Consider the following 18120-nt stretch of genomic DNA (forward strand, 5'->3'; position numbering starts at 1 on the left):
CCATGGTCTCTGCATAAAAATGCTTTTCCATTGAGGAGAAAATGGAGAAGAAAAAAGGTAGGTGGAGAGAGAAAAACTAAAAATTGCATTATCTGTTTTATATGAACTCTGGAGAATATAGTGTCTTTTACAAAAATAGTGCTAGTTATGAATAAAGGAGAGCATAAAGTGGTTCAATTTCAAACACCCAACTTGTTTTCCTTTTCTTACCTATGTGAATAAACCTTGATATTCTTCTTAAGCAATTTTTCTTTAAGTAATCTTGTCATATAAAGAAGAGATGATAAATCACAAAAATGTGAGCTCCTGTTTGTGAAGATTTTTGATGGTTGTAACATTAAAATAATGTGAACTGTAAAAAGGATTGCTCCAGCTTCCCTAGGTCAGGTGTGGTTTGTTGGGAGTACAAAGGCCATGGAACACGGAGGAGTTGATCAGATTTATGAGCAAATGTCTCTGGTGCTGCATGGTGTGTAAAAGAATTTTGTAAGTGCTACATCTGCTCCTAGGAAGTCATCTGTGAATACTTCCTAATTTTTAAATGCCAGTGCGTGTGTTCTATGAATCACAATGAAGTGAATCCCTGCTCACTAACTCTAGCTCTTTTGTATGTGGGGTGAGCTCTTGTATCACTCAACTGAGTGCTCTGGGCTAAAAACATCCACATGTTCCAACTTCCTTCCACGCTTCCGTAGCACATAGAAGATGTGATGGGTGTAAATTAGAATAGACCTGAGTTTTCTTAAATATTAGTGAAATTTAATTAGATGTGACATGATTATAGACCCCAGATATTAATCTGACTTTAATCTCTGCTACGTGTGTACAGCAGTAATTGTTATTAAATGAAAAAATGACCCCCAAAAGAGAAGCTATTAAGAAATCTATAAACTTAAAATGTGTTTTGTAAAACTAAACTCCAATGCAGTTGGAGTAGTTAGGAAAACAATTTAATGGCAAATTCCTCCATTTCCTTGCTTTCTAAAGAAAGATTAAACTAACTGTACTTATTTATGATTTTCCTAGTTTTATCTGTGCATTAAGTTAAAATTCTGGTTGGAGGTTGAACAAAGTCTGACTGAACAGATGATCTTGACTGCTTTCTTGGGACATTGAGCATTTTCATCTAGGTTTGGTACAAGGAAAATACTACTTTCTTGATTTCTTGACTAAAATTCTACTTTTATTATTCTCACTTATTTGATAACTTTTCAAAGGATATTTCCTAATCAATGTTTGTGTTTCAGTTACTGACTGAGAGCACTGTCTTAGGTTCATAGAATATCTGGCCTGACATTAGCCTTACACTAGCATTTGCAGGGGCTGCCAGATCTTCTAATTTTATTTGAATAGTCATCACAGTGCTGCAGAAAATAATGAGCTGAGGTTATTGGATATGTTGTCAGTCCAATCTTATTTCATTTCTTTCTCCAGAGCTCTGTTTAAGAAGACAATATAAGACTCAGATATTGGAAATGATGTAGGTTTGGACAAGTCCACAACATAATGACTTACAAAGATTTTAAGCAGCATCAAAAATTAAGCATATGGAAGTTGTTGTATACAGATGGTGACTTTGGTGCATATTAATCAAATTCATGTATTTAAAAACACATGGAGCCACAGGTTCTAGAGCCACCTGTGAGCTTGTGGTAAAGCCTGTTGGATCTTATAGTTCAGGGAAACTATTGCCAGCCTAAGATTTCCATAAGGAACCCAGGTTAGCAAGCTGTCAGTGAGCTCTCCTCCATGGGTGGTGCACTGCAAGTGATACAGGAGAGCACACATGTAGAGCAACACCTGGACCACCTGGAAAAAGCAGTGCACCCTTCTCATGGGAGATGGAACATGACACCACACTGGCACTCTAGGCCAAAAGGGATGCCTGCACATCAGGGAAGTACATCTCCTGCTTTTCCAAAGATTAGACTCTCAGGGGTGGAAGATACTTTAAATATCTCCTAGTTCTGTTACATAAAGAGTAGCCTCTAGATCAGGCTTTATGTATCATTCTGAAAGGATGCAAGGATCTATCTCAGCAAAGCCAGCAATGATGAAGAGGGAGCTGCATGCATTGGACTTAAAGCACCCACTATTCTTTATGTTTCAGGAAGATGAAGGTAATTTAGAAATTTTTAAAAATCTTTATTTTGCATTCACTAAAAAAATGCCACATGGAGCCATAACTGTGCATAGATAAGTGGACTTAGGTACTATATAGAAGATTACCCTTTGTCTCACTCTGACCTCGTAACACTTCTACTTGAGAGATACTTTAATAAAATTGCTAGATATCCAGGCTTGTAAATTTCTCCTAAGTCTGATGATTAAAAAAAAACTCTTTTTTTGGTGTTCATTAGCTTTTACCTTTCTTAGCCAATTATTCTTGATCACCTCATGGCTTTGTTGAAATAAAATCACAGAACTTCTAAGCTGTTAGTTAATTCTTAATGCATAGGTTTCCAAAACAGTGGAAAAACTTAAAAACAATGGAAACACACAGTATGGAATCATAGTGAAATGTTGTGTTTAAGTTGGAAACAATAAAAGTCATAAGATATAAACTTCTCATATTAACATAATTCAGTGGACTATGAAGCAGTTTGTGTTCTTTCACATCTTTCTTTGTCATGAGAGGGCAGAAGCCAAACTTACAGAATTTGATGAGCATGACACTTAAGATATTACATATGGCTCTTTAGGATTTGGGGCTATACAATCATATTATAGTATTCTTCCTCATAATATATTTATATTTAAAATATTTGTCCTTTAAAAATAAATCAACATGTTAGCACTTAACTCTCAGTTATAAAATTATTTGGGTCTATTTACTGTATAAATATTATAGAGCAAAAATATGCAAAATAAAAAACCAAGAAAATTTCTCAAATGCATACAGCCCAGAAGTACTAATGTCAGCATTTTTGTGCATATCTTTCATTAATATTTATCTCTATCTTTTTAAATGAAGTGGGACTAATATAATACATGTTGCTCTATGCTCTCTTTCCTAACAACAATGTATCATGAAAAATCATGTCACTAAATGTAGCTCAACATCATCACTTTAATGTCAGTCTAGTCATTGGCTTTAAGTATATATTACAATTTGTGTAACCGACATTCTATTGTTGGATACTTAGGCTGTTTTCAGGATTTGTTGTTGTCTTGATAAAGTAGCTGTCACTTGTTTTGTTTTGATAATGTGCATACCCAGACACATAATCAAATAACTTCTCAATGTAAAATTCCTAAAAGTGGGATTCTGAAAGGAGATGTACAAAATGAATGAGATGAACCTTTTTCAGGTTTTTGATGCAACTGTCAAGCTATATTTGAGACCGATTAAATCAATTTATATTCAAACAAGCAGCTTCTGTTCTAGAAATAATGGACTGTCAGGCAAGAATGAACCATTCCATTAATAAATATTTTTAAAAATTCTGGATAATATAAAGTACATATAATTTGTGAATTATCTAGTAAGAAATGAAAGGACATATCTAAGTGTCAAAATTATAGTTGGAGCTGGGATGCTAGTGAATGAGATGGTGGCCAGGACTTGTTAAGAAGAGATCTGTCCAAGAGTGGCTCTTTGTGTTGTTTCCTTATTTGTTTTTTACGTTTGTTACTATTGAAGCATGAGATATATAGTAAAAGTGCATAAACTGTATTTGGAGATATTAATGAGCTTTACAAAGCTAATGTATTTGTGTACTCACTGTCCAAATCAAGTTATAAAACATTAGGAGCATTCCAGAAGCATTCCTTATACTCTCTTCTAGTTTTTATCTCTTTTCAAATGGAAAATACCTCATCACAATACTTATTTTTATTACTGCACACATACTTTTGCCTGTTTTTCAACTTTAAATAAATGGAACATTTAGCATATATGTATATATTCTCTTGTAAAATTTATGTATATTTTTGAATATATAAGCTATGGTTTTTCATCACTATGTAGTATTTTTTGGGTGAATAAACCAAATTAATTTATTGTTAATCAAAATTTGGGATGCTTACAGTTTGGAAATATTACTAACAATGCCAAAGCTCTTGTATATTCTTTGGTTGACATATATTGATCTTTGCCCACTCCCAGGTTTCCTCTAGAAGTCTTATTATTTTAGTTTTTACATTTAAGTTTGTAACCCACTACTAATTGATTTTTATGACTGCTATGAAGTAGCATCAGTTTTTTTTTTCTATACAGATAATCAGAGACTTCTGTTCTAGTCATGATGAAATATCAAACATAGGATTTATATTGCTGTAATAAACCCTAAAAGTGGACAAAATAGAAGAAGTGTCAGTGTTTAGATATCAGACAATAGATGACTCAGAGCTCTGATCCTTGAAAGTAAGAAATATACAAGATGGATTCTGTGAGGGGCACTTTCAAACTGTGGCACAAAGAAACTGAGCCCAGACAGCAGTGATCATGCTGAAAAGGCTGAAATGTACCAGAGTGAAGACAGTTGTTCAGAGGAGAAACATCTTTAGCCAAACAGCTTTTGGCTAAACGCTAGACCAAACATACAAGGAATGAAATTCTAAGAGGTTTTGCAAAGAACAACTCTTAGAAGGGTAGGGAAAGGCTGTGAGGAGTTGGAGTTGCAACTAAGCAGAATAGAGGAGCATTGACCATGCAAGACATTAAAAAGATTCTCCAGAAAGTCCATGTTTTAGAAATAGGGCTACTATGGCCTCAGAGTAATGGCTTTTCTAGAACAGCAGTTCTCAACTAGGAGAGTTTTGCCCCTCAGGAGACATCTGGCAATGCACAGAGACATTTCTGATTGTCACAATTGTAGGACATGTACTGCTGGTATGAAGTGGGAGACTGCTAAACATCCTACAATACACAGGACAGTTCCACACAACAAAGAATTGTGTGGTCCATTATGACAATACTGCCAAGGCTGAGAAAGCCTGATGTAGATTTAGCCTACCAAAGCCTAAAATTAAACTTCTACAAAACCAAGTCACCAAACAATTAACTGCATGTCGAAACAAAGCACCCTCTAAAGGAAGACAATTTAATCCAGACTCTCAACAATATAGTATTCACAGTGTCCAGAATACAACAAAAAATTACTACACAAATGAAGAAGAAAGGATATTTAATCCATAAACAGGATAAAAACAATTGATAAAAGCAGACCCTGAGATAAAACAACAGAAAGAGGAATAAATTAAAAAGTCAATATAATATATAGTTATTCATTTAATATCTATGTAGATATTCTATTGTTCCAGAACTATTTATTGAAAAGATTATTCCTTCCCTCAGGCAACTGCGTATATGTGGGCTTATTTCTGCATTTAGAACTGGTCAATTTACCTACTCTTACGTGAATTCAATACTATTTTAATTTGTATAGTCATAATTCTTGATGTCTGGAAGTATTTCTTTTTTAATTAAAGCTATTAGCAGTTTTAAATATTAAATCTTTTAAACTATGAACATGATACAGACATTTATTTAGGTCTTCCTCAATCTCTATCATTGTTATTTTCCTTTTTGTGCATAGAAATATTACACAGATTACATTAGGTACTTTTAATATACTGATTAGAAATAGTTACCAGGAAAAGACAACCAATCAGTTCTGCCCATTCCAGGCAAAGTTTCCAATCAACACTAATTGCATGGTGACAAACAGCTAGGGATGGTGACATCTTTGTATCATGGCTGACCAGGAATTCAGCCTACGGTTCAACTCCGACAGGAATATGGCATGATGGCCAGCACAAGCTTGAACAGAAGTGAGAGTGAGTATTCAATCTTGTCATAATTCATAATAGCATAGGGAAACCTTTCACTATTTCACCGTTGTGTGATGCTTGCTATATACATATGTATAGATATACATAATTTTTAATAGTTTTATTTTACTAGATGGGGAAACATTCTATCTTTAGTTTCTTAATAATTTTATAATGAATAAATATTCTTTCTTTTTGTTTACCTTTGAGATAATTATATGATTTTTACCTTTACTTGGTTATTGTAGTGAATTACACTGATTTATTTATAAGTAATAAAGTAACCTTAAATTCCTGAATGAATCAATTTTCCTAGTGCTGTATTTTAAGTTTTACATATCTCTGGTTCCAATTTGTTATTATTTTCTTTAGGGCTTTGCATTTATGTTCATAAAAGTTATTGGAATTTCACTATACTTTCTTATTATGTCCTTACCAGGTTTTATCATTAAGATCATATTTCTACCTTCCTATTTTCTGGTATTGTTTTTCTAAGATTAGTATCCTTCCTTGAATGTTTGAATAAGTTCCCCTGTAAAGCCATATAACCATGAGGCTTATTTTGTGAGAAAGCTTTCAAGTTTTAAATTTAAAAATTTTATTTATTTATAGACATAGGATTATTCATGTTTTCTATTCTTCTCATGCCTATTTTCTTAGTAACTTTTAAAAGAACATGTAAATTTTGTCTAAATTTTCAAACATATTAACAAATATTTATTCACAGTATTCTCTTGCTATCTTGATAATGGTTGCTGGAATTGAGTAATATCCTTTTTTTTTTCATTTACAATGTTGTTAACTTGTGCCATCTCTATCTTTCTTTAATCAGTCTTGCCAGTATCTTCAGTAGGATGCCCTAGAATTAGATTTTGAGGCTGGTTATAGGCATACCTTGGAGGTATTGTGAGTTCTGTTCCAGACCACTGCAATGAAGTAAGTCACATGAATTTCCTGGTTTCTTAGTGCATGTAAAAGTTATGTTTGCTTATACTATAATCTATCAAGTGTGCAATAGCATTATATCTAAAAAATGTAAATACTGTAATTAAGAAATACTTTATCGGTAAAAAAAGTTAACTATCATCTGAGTTTTCAGTGAGTCATAATCTTTTTGCAATAGAGACATCAATGATCACTGATTACAGATCACTGCAGCAAATATAATAATAATAATAATAATAATAATAATAATAATAATAATAATAATAATAGTAATAGTAATAATAGTTTAAAATATTGTGAGACTTATTAAAAAGTAACACAGAGACACAAAGTGAGCAAATGCTGTGGGGAAAATGGCACCGGGAGAAGAGCTTAATGCAGGGTTGTCACAAACCTTCAATTTGGGAAAAGCACACTATTTGTGAAGTGCAGTAAAGTGAAGCACAGTAAGATGAGTTATGCTGCAGTCCATACAAACAGTTTACAGGGAGCCTCCTTTAGAGAATAAGGAAATAGGACAGGGAATGGAAGCAGCTAAGTGAGGATGGTCTTCAAGTGAAATCCAGCATGAGCCTGATCATATGGAAAATTCTGGAATGTAAAAACAACAACAACAACAACAACAACAAAAACCAGAGTGTATCAATCCCCTCACACATACCTGGAAGCAAGAGACTGGAGATTTTGCAGAAATTCTACTCTTCTTATAGCAATCAGGGGTTGGCTATGATCTTCCTTGGAGGAAGATGGGTATAACTTCCAGGCACTTTAGTGATTGCTGGACAGTGAGCGTGAAACACTGTAGAGGCTCTGGATACTCTATTCCTTCAGAGACAGTTCAGTCTTCTTCTAGAAAGCAAACAAAATATGAGCATATCACCTTCATCTGCCCATTTCAGAAGTCTCAACTGAAACTTTGGAATATTTATTATGGTCATTCCATTTTGATAGGTCTTGAATTCAAATTTTGGTTTCTCCAACTCCATAAAACTTCAAAAGAAGTCTGCCTGGCATTTTTATTCTCTTAGCAGCTACTTTTTCTGAGAAAGAAAAAATAAAGAATATCTTTGAATTTTGTAGCATCATACAAAAGAAACATAGTTTGAGTGGTGGGATCAAGACAGCAGAGTAGAAGACCCTGAACTCACCTATGTCCACAAACACATCAAAACCACAACCACATATAGAGAAACTCTGAACAACCTGAAGACCAGCAGAACAGCTCTTCTATAACCAAGGCTATAAAGAAAAAACCCAAATGGACTCTGATAGCAAGTTGAAGAGAAGTGATCTAGTCAGGACCCAAACCCCTTAGCAGGTGACCAAGAAGAGAAAGGGGATATCACAGGCTTGGAGATCTTCTCTAAGGAGAGAGGGAGTGAGCCCCATATTAGGCACCCCAGAACTGGGGTCCAACACCAAGAAGTGAGCCCTCTTGTTTGGAAACCAGTGGGACTCACTATAAGAAACTGAGACTCCACTCTTGAAGAGGAACTACATAGACTTGATTGCTCCCAGCCCCAGTGCAGAGGCAGCAGACTGAGAACTGCCTGTGCTCTGACCAGTTTGTTGAGACTGCCCCAGTGCATCACCCCGGCCTGCATGGGGCTTTTCTCCAGCATCTCCTGTTCCGGTACTGCTCCCCACTAGGGTGGAGTCCACCATTGCCAGGCATCAGGGAAAGATCTGAGATAGCAGGGTCCTGGCCCTGCTTCTAGCCATGGTAGAGACCTGGAGGCAACTCAGAAGTGCAACTCCAACCTCTAGATCCCCAACGCAGCCTTGGACTAAGGCAGAGACCAGGAGCCAACTCAAAAATGCATCTGCAACATCTCAGGCCCTAGCCATGCCTTCTGCCATCACACTTACCAGGGAGAAGATCACCTCCTGCAGGGCACCTGCTCCAGCCCCTGGGGACCCAGTCTCACCCTCTGATAGGACAGCAATTACCACTGAGCCCAGGAGAAGCCCCAGCTCACACCTGGCACTGGCTCTTGCCCCCACTCCAGCCCTACCGTTCACCAAGAAAGCAGCTGCCAGCATGCCCTGAGGGAAGATGTGACCCTTGCTCACTTCAGATCCTGCTTCCCCACCAAAGCCACTGAGCACACACAGACTGCATAGAGACACTCCCACACAAGAACATGATTTCAGGACCAGCGTAGGTAGCTGTTTTGCCTAACTTCATTGAGAGAAATAGAGAAAGTAAAACAAAATAAGAAGACAGAGGAAAATGTTTCAGATGAAAGAATAATATAATCCCCCAAGGTGAGGGGGGTAGGGGGATTTACTGAGATAAATAATTTGCCAGATAAAGAGCCAAAAGCAACAGTAATAAAAATGCTCACTGAATTCAGGAAAAGAATAAAGGAACACAGAACTCCAACAAAGAACTGGAAAATATAAAAAGAACTATCAAAGCTGAAGAATACAGTAACTGAAATGAAAAATGTGCTAGAAGGAATTAACAATATTTTGTGATGCAGAACACATAAGCAAACTAGGAGACAGAACACTGGATACCACCCAATCAAAGCAGCAAAAAGAAAAAAAAAAAAGTGAAATCAAGTGAGGATAGTTTAAGGGACTTCTGACACATCAAGCCCAGTAACATTCATGTTACAGGGATTCCAGAAGGAGAAGAGAGACAGAAAGAGGTAGAAAATATATTTGATGAAATTACGGCTGAAGATTTCCCTAACCTGAAGCAGGAAACAGTTATCCAGGTCCAGGAAGAACAGAGTCCTAGACAAGATGAATCCAAAGAGACCCACACCAAGACATAATAATTAAAATGGGAAAAGTTAAATGTAAAAAGAGAATTTTAAAGGCAGCAGGAGACAAAGAGTTACATATGAGGCTACCCCCATGAGGCTATCAGCTGATTTTTCTGCAGACTTCGCAGGCTGAAAGGGAGCGGCAAGATATATTTAAAATGCAGAAAGGTACACCTACAACCTAGGATACTCTACCTAGAAAGGTTTAATTCAGATCAGAAGGAGATATAGAGTTTCCCAGAGAAGCAAAACCTAAAAGAATTCATCACTACTAAACCAAACTTACAAGTAAAGTTAAAGGGTCTTTTTTAAAGTGAAAAAGACCCCAAGTAGCTAAAGCAATCTTGAGAAAATAGAACAAAGCTGCAGATGCCATGCTCCCTGGCCTAAGACTATGTTAAAACAATGCTACGGTAATCAAAACAACATGGTTACTATATAAAAACAGAGATCAACAGAATGCAATAGAGAGCCCAGAAATAAAGCCATGCGCTTACGATCAATTACATAAGACAAAGGAGGCAAGAATATACAATGGAGGAAAGAGTCTCTTCACTAAGTGGTTCTGGGAAAACTGGACAGCTACATGTAAAAATATGAAATCAAAACATTTTCCCACACCATATGCAAAAATAAACACAAAATGAATTAAAGACCTAAGTGTTAGACTGGAAACCATAAAACTCCTAGAAGAAAAACATAAAAGCAGAACAATTTTTGCTAAGTCATAGCAATATTTTTGATGTTTCTCCTCAGGCAAAGGAAACAAAAGCAAAAATAAACAAGTGGGACTTACTTAAATCTAAAAACTTTTGCACAGCAAAGGAAATCATCCATATAACAAAAAGACAACCTACTGAATGGGAGAAATTATTTGCAAATGTTATGACTGACAAGGGGTTAATATCCAAAATATATAAATAGCTCATATAATTCTGTATTATAAAAATAAATAACCTGATTAAAAATTGGTAGAATACCTGGATAAACATTTTTCTAAAGAAAATACACAGATGACTAACAGGCATATGGAAAGATGCTCCACATTGTTAATCATCAGAGAAATGCAAATCAAAACCACAATGAGATACTACCTCACATCTGCAAGAAGACCACCATCAAAAAGTCTACAAATAACAAATGTTGGCAAGGATGTGGAGAAAAGGGTACACGGTTGCTGAGAAAGTAAACTGATGCAGCCACTGTGGAAAACATTTTGAAGGTTTCTCAAAAATTGAAAATAGAAATACCACATATCCAACAATTTCACTGCTGGGTACATAGCTAAATATAATGAAAACTCTAATTTGAAGAGATATGTTTACCACAATGTTCACAAGGGCATTATTTACAACAGCCAAGATATGAAAGCAATCTAAGTTCCATCAACAGATGAATGGATACTGAAATGGATAAACTGCATACACACACATACACACACACACACACACACACACACACACACACACACACAATGGAATATTACTCAGCCATCAAAAGAATGAGTATTTGCCATTTTAAACAACATGCATGGATCTGGAGGGTATTATGCTTAGTGAAATAAGTTAGACAGAAAAAGACAAATACTGTTATGTTTTCACTTATATGTGGAATGTAAAGTATAAAAGGAACAAAACAAAACAGAGACATACCTACAGAAACAGAGAACAAATTAGTGGTTACCAATGGGGAGAGGGCTGGGGAGATCACAGTTTCCCCTCCACTACACCTAGCCCATATTCTTTGCAGCTATCTCTGCTGACAGTTCTATTCCAGGAAAAGGACCTCCATTTAAATTCTTTTAGGCAGTTGCAATGAGGTCAGTTTTTTTTCCTGAGTCTCTTGGGCCTTGATTCTTTTCAGCTCAAGATAATCCATATGCCAAAGAGACAGTTTAGGGTGGCAACTTTTGCTCCCCTACAACTACAAACTCGATGTTGCAGCTGCTCTTACCATGACCATAGCCACAGAAAGAGTTCTCTGCTGCCCCTACTGATGTTTGTAATCAAGTGACTAATTAAATTAATCACAGAGTGCATCTGATTGTGGAACCTAGGTCGTGTGGACTTGCTCTAGTGCAGAGGGTTGGAAAAACAATATTTATAACACTTTTAAAGGTGGTCTTTGTCTCCCACTAAGATTTCTAATAGGAAGGGTGCTAGTTGACCAAAAGAATGGCAAATGTCCATGACAAACAAGAACAATAAAGAGGACCTTTATTTCTGCTTCTATTCCACATTTACCAGATGGATACGGTAAGATCAGGACAAGAAATGACAGCTAAATGGATTGGGAAGGAAGAAATAAAACCTTCCTTATATACAGAAGTTACGGTTGTATAAACAGAGAATCTAAGAAAATCTATAGACAATCATTTGAATTAATGAAGTTTAGAAGCTTTGCTGGAAACAAATTGGTATACAAAAAAATCAATAGTTTTTCTTTACCCAGAAACACTAAATCAATGATGGAATTTTAATATGCCATTTATACTAGAACCAAAACAATTAAATACAAAAGAATAAATCTAATAAATGTTTAAAAACTCTGAAATATAACATTATAGGACTTAACAGAAGATCTAGAAAAGGAGGAGATAGTTTCTATTCATGTTTAGGCAGAATCAATATTTCAAACATAATTCTCAAACAAATCCATATAATCAATGCAGTTTCATTTAAAATGACTAATGTGAATAAAAAAAAATCTAAACTCAAAATGCAGAGTCTAATACTCAGCTGAAAGAGTAAAGGGCCAAAAGATGACTGTAAAACAAAATTAAATCACTTGGTGATTGTATCCAAAGAATTGTGCTTATTATGCCCGTAATGATGTATCATTAAGAATAAAAATTGCTGTAGGCTTTTGATAACCTTTTTCAGATTAAAGAAATTCCATTCTATTCCTAGTTTGCTAGTTTTTAAGCATAAAAGAGTGTTGAATTTTATCAAAATTTTAGGAATCTACAGAGATGACTATAAGCTTTTTTTTTCCTTTATTAACGTGGAGTTTAAATGATTAGTTGTATGTCATTAACCTCTCTTGCATTCCTTTGATGCATTCTGCTGTCTTTTAATTTTAAAAATAATTGATAGATATAGTTTACTAATTTTATTACAGAATTTTTTTTTAGCCAGTTTGGGAAATGAGATTTGCCTATATTTTTCTTTCTAGTATGGAATTCACATAGACTTTGCGGGGAACTTCCTTCTTTTTCAGCTCTCTGGAATGGCACTTATCAATCAGCGAACTTTTGGTCTTTCAAAGACTGGTAGAACTCACATATAAAACCTGGATCTGATTTATTACTATTGTTTTGTGAGTAGATTTCAAGCTACTGATTCTATTTCATTAGTGGCTTTAGATTTCTGTAATGTTAATGGTTTTAGATGGTTCCACATCTCCCTGACTTTAATTCCAAGGTGACTCTTGGCAGCTACTTTACTAATACCATTTTCACCCTTTCCAGCTCCTAAAACAATCCCACTGTACCCTCTGAAAGTCAGTCAGTAATTAGCAAAATCTCCAACTACTTCTCTGAACATTCCCTTCACATTCTTGTTCCAATACCTGCTTGGCCCCTACTCAGCCCTCTCAGGTCCTCCCAATACCTTCTCCACAATCTCAGACCCTTAAATAACCCACTGCTCTCTCTGGAAGTCACAGTCAGTAATGAGTACTTCAGCTCTTCTTCCTGGCTGGCCCCTGGAATACTCCCTCTCTCAAATGATTTCTCTCACACTCCTTACACTGCTGTACCTAGATGGGATATAGGGGTACTTCTCAGTCCTTATTGCTGCTTCTAGAAAATGCCCCCTACCCCCAATATCACTAAAGTTTTAGAGATCACATATCCTCAATATATACTGCACACTTTGAGATGTCTAAAAATGAGTAAGTGTGCACTCTTCTCCAGCTCCAGGTAATTAAAGTGTTCACTGTCTGCAGAGAATTGAAAAGCTATAATAAAACAAAGAATGTCAGTATGTTTTTTATTACCACCATGCTCCTGCAATTCTAAATAATATTTACACCCTTGGGTACATCAATGCATACTACTCTTTCTTGTTGAAGGTATCTACCAACTCCTAGGCTGCTCCATTCATTTATTTGAAGGTTTTAGCTCTAGGCTCACTGTCAGTCTCTCCAACATGACCTCTTGTGTTAATTTTTCAAGATTATATCCTTCAAGTGGGTCATCTTTCCATACATTGACTTCTCAGTTTGACCTCTACTTCAGCGATCTTGTCTCCTGTCACTTTAGCCATCCAATTCCATGGATGGATGGCTCCACTAGTCCTTTTCACTTACTAGCAATGGTGACATGTCCATAATCTTAATTTCAAGCATCCCACTCTCGTAACTATGACCTATGTTTCCAACTCCTTATAACAATTGTGTCCAATCATACTACTTTTGAACTATCCTTCGTTTGTCTTCCTTCTTCAACTTTAAATTTCTAGCCCCTCTCCCTGCAGTATGGGTTGTGCAGAGGAGATAATTCTTAAAGGACTAACCCTCAACCAACAGGGTGTAGGCTATCCCAGCTTCCTTGTCCTTCAGTGGATCAGATCTGATATCCATTTTCCATAGATCTTCAGAGGGTCCCTTAGAGAGACTGGGCTCCAGTTTCCTAGACTGGAAAATGGCTTAAAAACATAATATTTTTTTAAATGTACTTACTTATTTTAACCTTCCTTGTTTCACTGTTCTTAATTCCTCACTTCTGCTTTCTAGGATTCCCTAACAACTAAACTACTTGCATGAAATTCTTGTCTCTGTCTCTGTCTTTAGGGAATCCAAATTAACCAACTATGAATGAACTGTCTTTACTTCTAGTGAAAGTCAACCCCTCCACTTGGGCACCAGGACACATTCCCCTTGTCTACTCAGGGACATCGCTGCAGTGATTCGCCCTTATTTCCTTCATCAGTCTCCCTCTTCTCTGCTAATAGATATTTCCATTTTTCTTTCTACTTAGTGTTTGATTTCTTCCTTCTCTTAGAGTCACACTCAGGGGAAGGGCTTTTGAAAAACATTTGTCTTGAATTCTCCCTCTCTTCTTTCTTAAATAGAATTTAATCATTTTAGTTGCCTCTCTTCCTCCATATTTAGCTCTACTTCCACATTCCCCCAAAACAACTGCTCTTGAGAAGGTCACTTGTGACTTTCTTGTTGCTAAATTCAGGAGTCAATTCTCAGTCTTCATTTTCTTGATAGACTCAGAGGGAGGCTATTTAATCTTCACCTGTTTTCCTTAAGTCCCCACATCAGCAGGGCTCTGGTGCTACTAGATTTCATCCTTCTGAGGCTGACCTTGGGCCATTCCTCCTGGTCTCAAGAATGAAGGTTCAACTACGTTTAGAGTGTGGTGAGAGGAAAGGACTAAATAGAAATATTTCTTCTGACCTATATTCTCCCTGCTTCTTCTGGCCACCTATGGCTTTGACTTTGAGTCCTCTTCTTCCACCAACCTCTCAATTCTCTATGTTTCTACCAGTTTATGGTAACTTTATGGTGGAATTCAGGTTCCTTAGGGATTTTTTTTTTTTTACAAAAATTTGTTGTTCGTTATTATAATCTATGATTCTCTCTGGTTTCCATAGTTTCCTCAGGTTTAATCTTGAGGAAGGAGTCAGCAGCCCAAATTAATTTTCAATCTTAATGGGAACTTTGAACTAAAGAGTTAAGGTTAACTCAGAAGGCTTGGGTTGCTTAAATTCTGCACATTTATATCTGGTTTTTCCTGGACTTTGTCTATGTGCCTTTTCACGTTGCTGAGATGGATCTTGTCAATTGAAAAAAAATGCACAACCTAAAAGTTGAGAATTATGTTTCATTCAGTGGACATACCGAGGACTTAAGCCTGGGAGACAGCTCTCAGATCACTCTGAGAGACTGCTTTGAAGAGGTAGGGGAGGAGCCAGGATATATAGAAGTTTTTGCAAAAACCAGGTAGTGGGAATATCAAAAGATTACTGTTAATTGAAGAAAACCAGACATCTTAAGTTAATGAATATAGTGCTTTTCTGTATATGGGAAGATGCAAGAGTCTGGACTCAATGAAATCATTCCTTTGATATAACTATCTAAGGCCAGTATCCTGTTTTTCTCTATCCTGAATCCCCTCAGGGTACATAGCTGGAGGTAGCTGCAGTGGCTGATGGCTTGATGGCTTCAACATCCTTTGTTTACTGATATGACAGGAGACATTTTTCATACACAATCTGCATCATTTTACTGTAATTAACTGTAACCATGATTGTAACACCATTTCAGAGTCCTAAAAGTCCTTCAAGTGAATCAGACAACGCGAAGATGATCTTGGGGCCCCTGAAGCAGAACAAGATATCTATAACAAGGGTATAAAAGGATTGGGATTTGGGAGAGTAGTATCAAAGATATGAGGAGGATTCGTTTAGCAAGAGCTGTGCTGTGACATCCACTCACTCAAGTCTAGTGAGAAGACTTTACCAGGATTCCTAGGGGAACTTCAAATGTATCTCCTAAAATGTGGCTGTCCTAGTAGATCAGTGCTTGTCTCCCTCTTGGGAGACATGATCTGGTTACCAGCCCTGGTGGTGGGAGTGATAGTGAAGGTTGTGCTGTGCAAAGCTTGACCTGTATGCTCCAAGTTTGTTGGAAGTAACAGTGTGTGTATGCTTTCTGTGTACAATATGGGCCATGCCACTCAGCCACCCAGACAGACACACACACACACACACAGAGTGAGAGAGAGACAGAGAGACACATAGAGGGAGAGAGGCAGAGGCAGCATGGGGTTTTCTGAGTCCTGTCTGGGAGGGCTGCACATAGGAACAAGGAAACTTTAGCAAAGGAGAAAATTATATACAATTTCTAATAGACCAAACTGAGAAGCTTGCCTTAACTGGACTAAAGGGACTTCAGTAAGAGATCTCTGAAAAACCCCACCAAATACACAGTAAAATTTAAATCCATGATGAGTCTGGGGAGTACAAAGTCAATTTAGCAAAATGCCCATCAAGCAAGGTTTTTTCTGCTTTACCTTTCCTCCCTTCCCATCTGTCCTGATGGAATGTGATCAGAAACCCTGATGGGTGAGATGAGGAGAGGTCTGAAGCATAAGGCAGGAAAAGAGAGGAGAATCATAGCCCTCTTCCCTGACCTGCTGCTGGATACAGGCCCAGGGAGGGTACATCGGAGAAGACTTAACTTCTGTTGATTTTCTGTTGACTTTCAGACTAGATATTTTCAATAACTGTATTGAAACTGAATTGTGATTAAACCATAGAACTTTTAGTTGCCTAAGATTGATCAAAAAAGTTTAGTACATGGAAGTTTTCATCCAGGGGCAGGTAAGAAACTTTTCTCACTAAATATGTTCCAGACAATTGTTGAGAGAAAAAAACAAAAAATAAAAGTAACAACAACAGAAAAAAAACCCCACATTGTTTTACTCTGACACCCAGGATTCTAGCCTATAGATGTTTGTTAAGACGATGGTTCAGGTTTTAACTTCCAATCTTTCCTCCCCTATGGGATGACAGAAACTCTTCAACAGGAATGACTCAGGCAAAATACAGTGTGCGGTTTTTTGTTGTTTTTTTTTTTTTTTGTGATACTGAGCAGTATTTTTGTTTGTGTTCTTTTGGTTTTTAATTGCTGATCCTTTGCCCCAATGAATACAGTAGTACTGAGGTCAGAAGGGTGGACTGATATGGGCCTTTTGTATCATATCCTCTTCACCAGGGTCCTATTGTCTAATTGACATACCTGCCCTGCACTTACATTGGATGCCTCTGGCATTATCTGAGCATCAAGTTTGCAGAAAGGCCTTAGGCCCTGTCCCTCTCAGAGAAGAAACGGAGATGAGCAAGACTTTAGGGACTTGCTCTCAAACTTCTTATTTCTTCCTAGAAGTGTATGCTCTTGGGGAGTAAAGCAACCACCCTGAGCAGGACAGTTGGATGATAATGGTCTTCTGTCTTAACGAAGGGGGAAAGGATGCTAAGAGATGGATTTGACAATGTGGTACCACATGATGCATTACAACTACTGTATTTTTCAGTAGATTTACAGAATTAAGAAACATTCTGAAAGATAGGAACTGTGCTTCCCCCCCTCCCCAAGGAGTGAGCTGTGAGCTTAGTTTAGCCCTTATCCCTTGGAAGAGGTGAACAGGACATGTCCTCCATTAGCAGAGTAAATTCCAAAAATCTGCCAAGGTGGTAGGAAACAGTTGGAAGAGAAAGACAGGCCATGGCAAGGAGGCTGTTACTATCATAAATTTCCTAGGTCCCTCACATGGAAAGAGTTGACCCTGATATTTTTTCTGGCAAGTAGAGACTATGAGGGTTTAAATATTTGAATACTCTTCTAAGTAGGGTGGGTTGAAGTGGAGCTAAAATCATTGGACTTTGCGCCCTCTAGTCAAATACTAATTCTCAAACTTGATTTGTCAGTGGCAGGTAGGGCCACACAAATAAAATGTTTTTAAGTTTAATTATATCAATAAAGCCACAAGCACCATGTGTACATATTCAGACTGATAGTTACTGTTCTTTTCCTATATTAACCATTTAAGTAAGATAATTATTTGCCATTCTGTGACATTTAATTACAATGCTATGACTAATCTACA

At 36.8% G+C, this 18120-nt stretch overlaps 1 long non-coding RNA gene across 1 annotated transcript in view; it reads right to left on the minus strand.

Moving 5' to 3' along the window:
* Positions 1-308: 308 nt before the first annotated feature.
* LOC141579554 (uncharacterized) overlaps positions 309-18120 on the minus strand; it is an 87499-nt gene continuing 69687 nt past the window's right edge. The window contains exon 3 of the long non-coding RNA XR_012511129.1: positions 309-7569. This is a non-coding gene — a long non-coding RNA (uncharacterized LOC141579554). The remainder of the gene's footprint in view (positions 7570-18120) is intronic.

The sequence above is a fragment of the Camelus bactrianus genome, chromosome 13 (genome assembly GCF_048773025.1).
Source record: "Camelus bactrianus isolate YW-2024 breed Bactrian camel chromosome 13, ASM4877302v1, whole genome shotgun sequence".
Taxonomy (NCBI): domain Eukaryota; kingdom Metazoa; phylum Chordata; class Mammalia; order Artiodactyla; family Camelidae; genus Camelus; species Camelus bactrianus.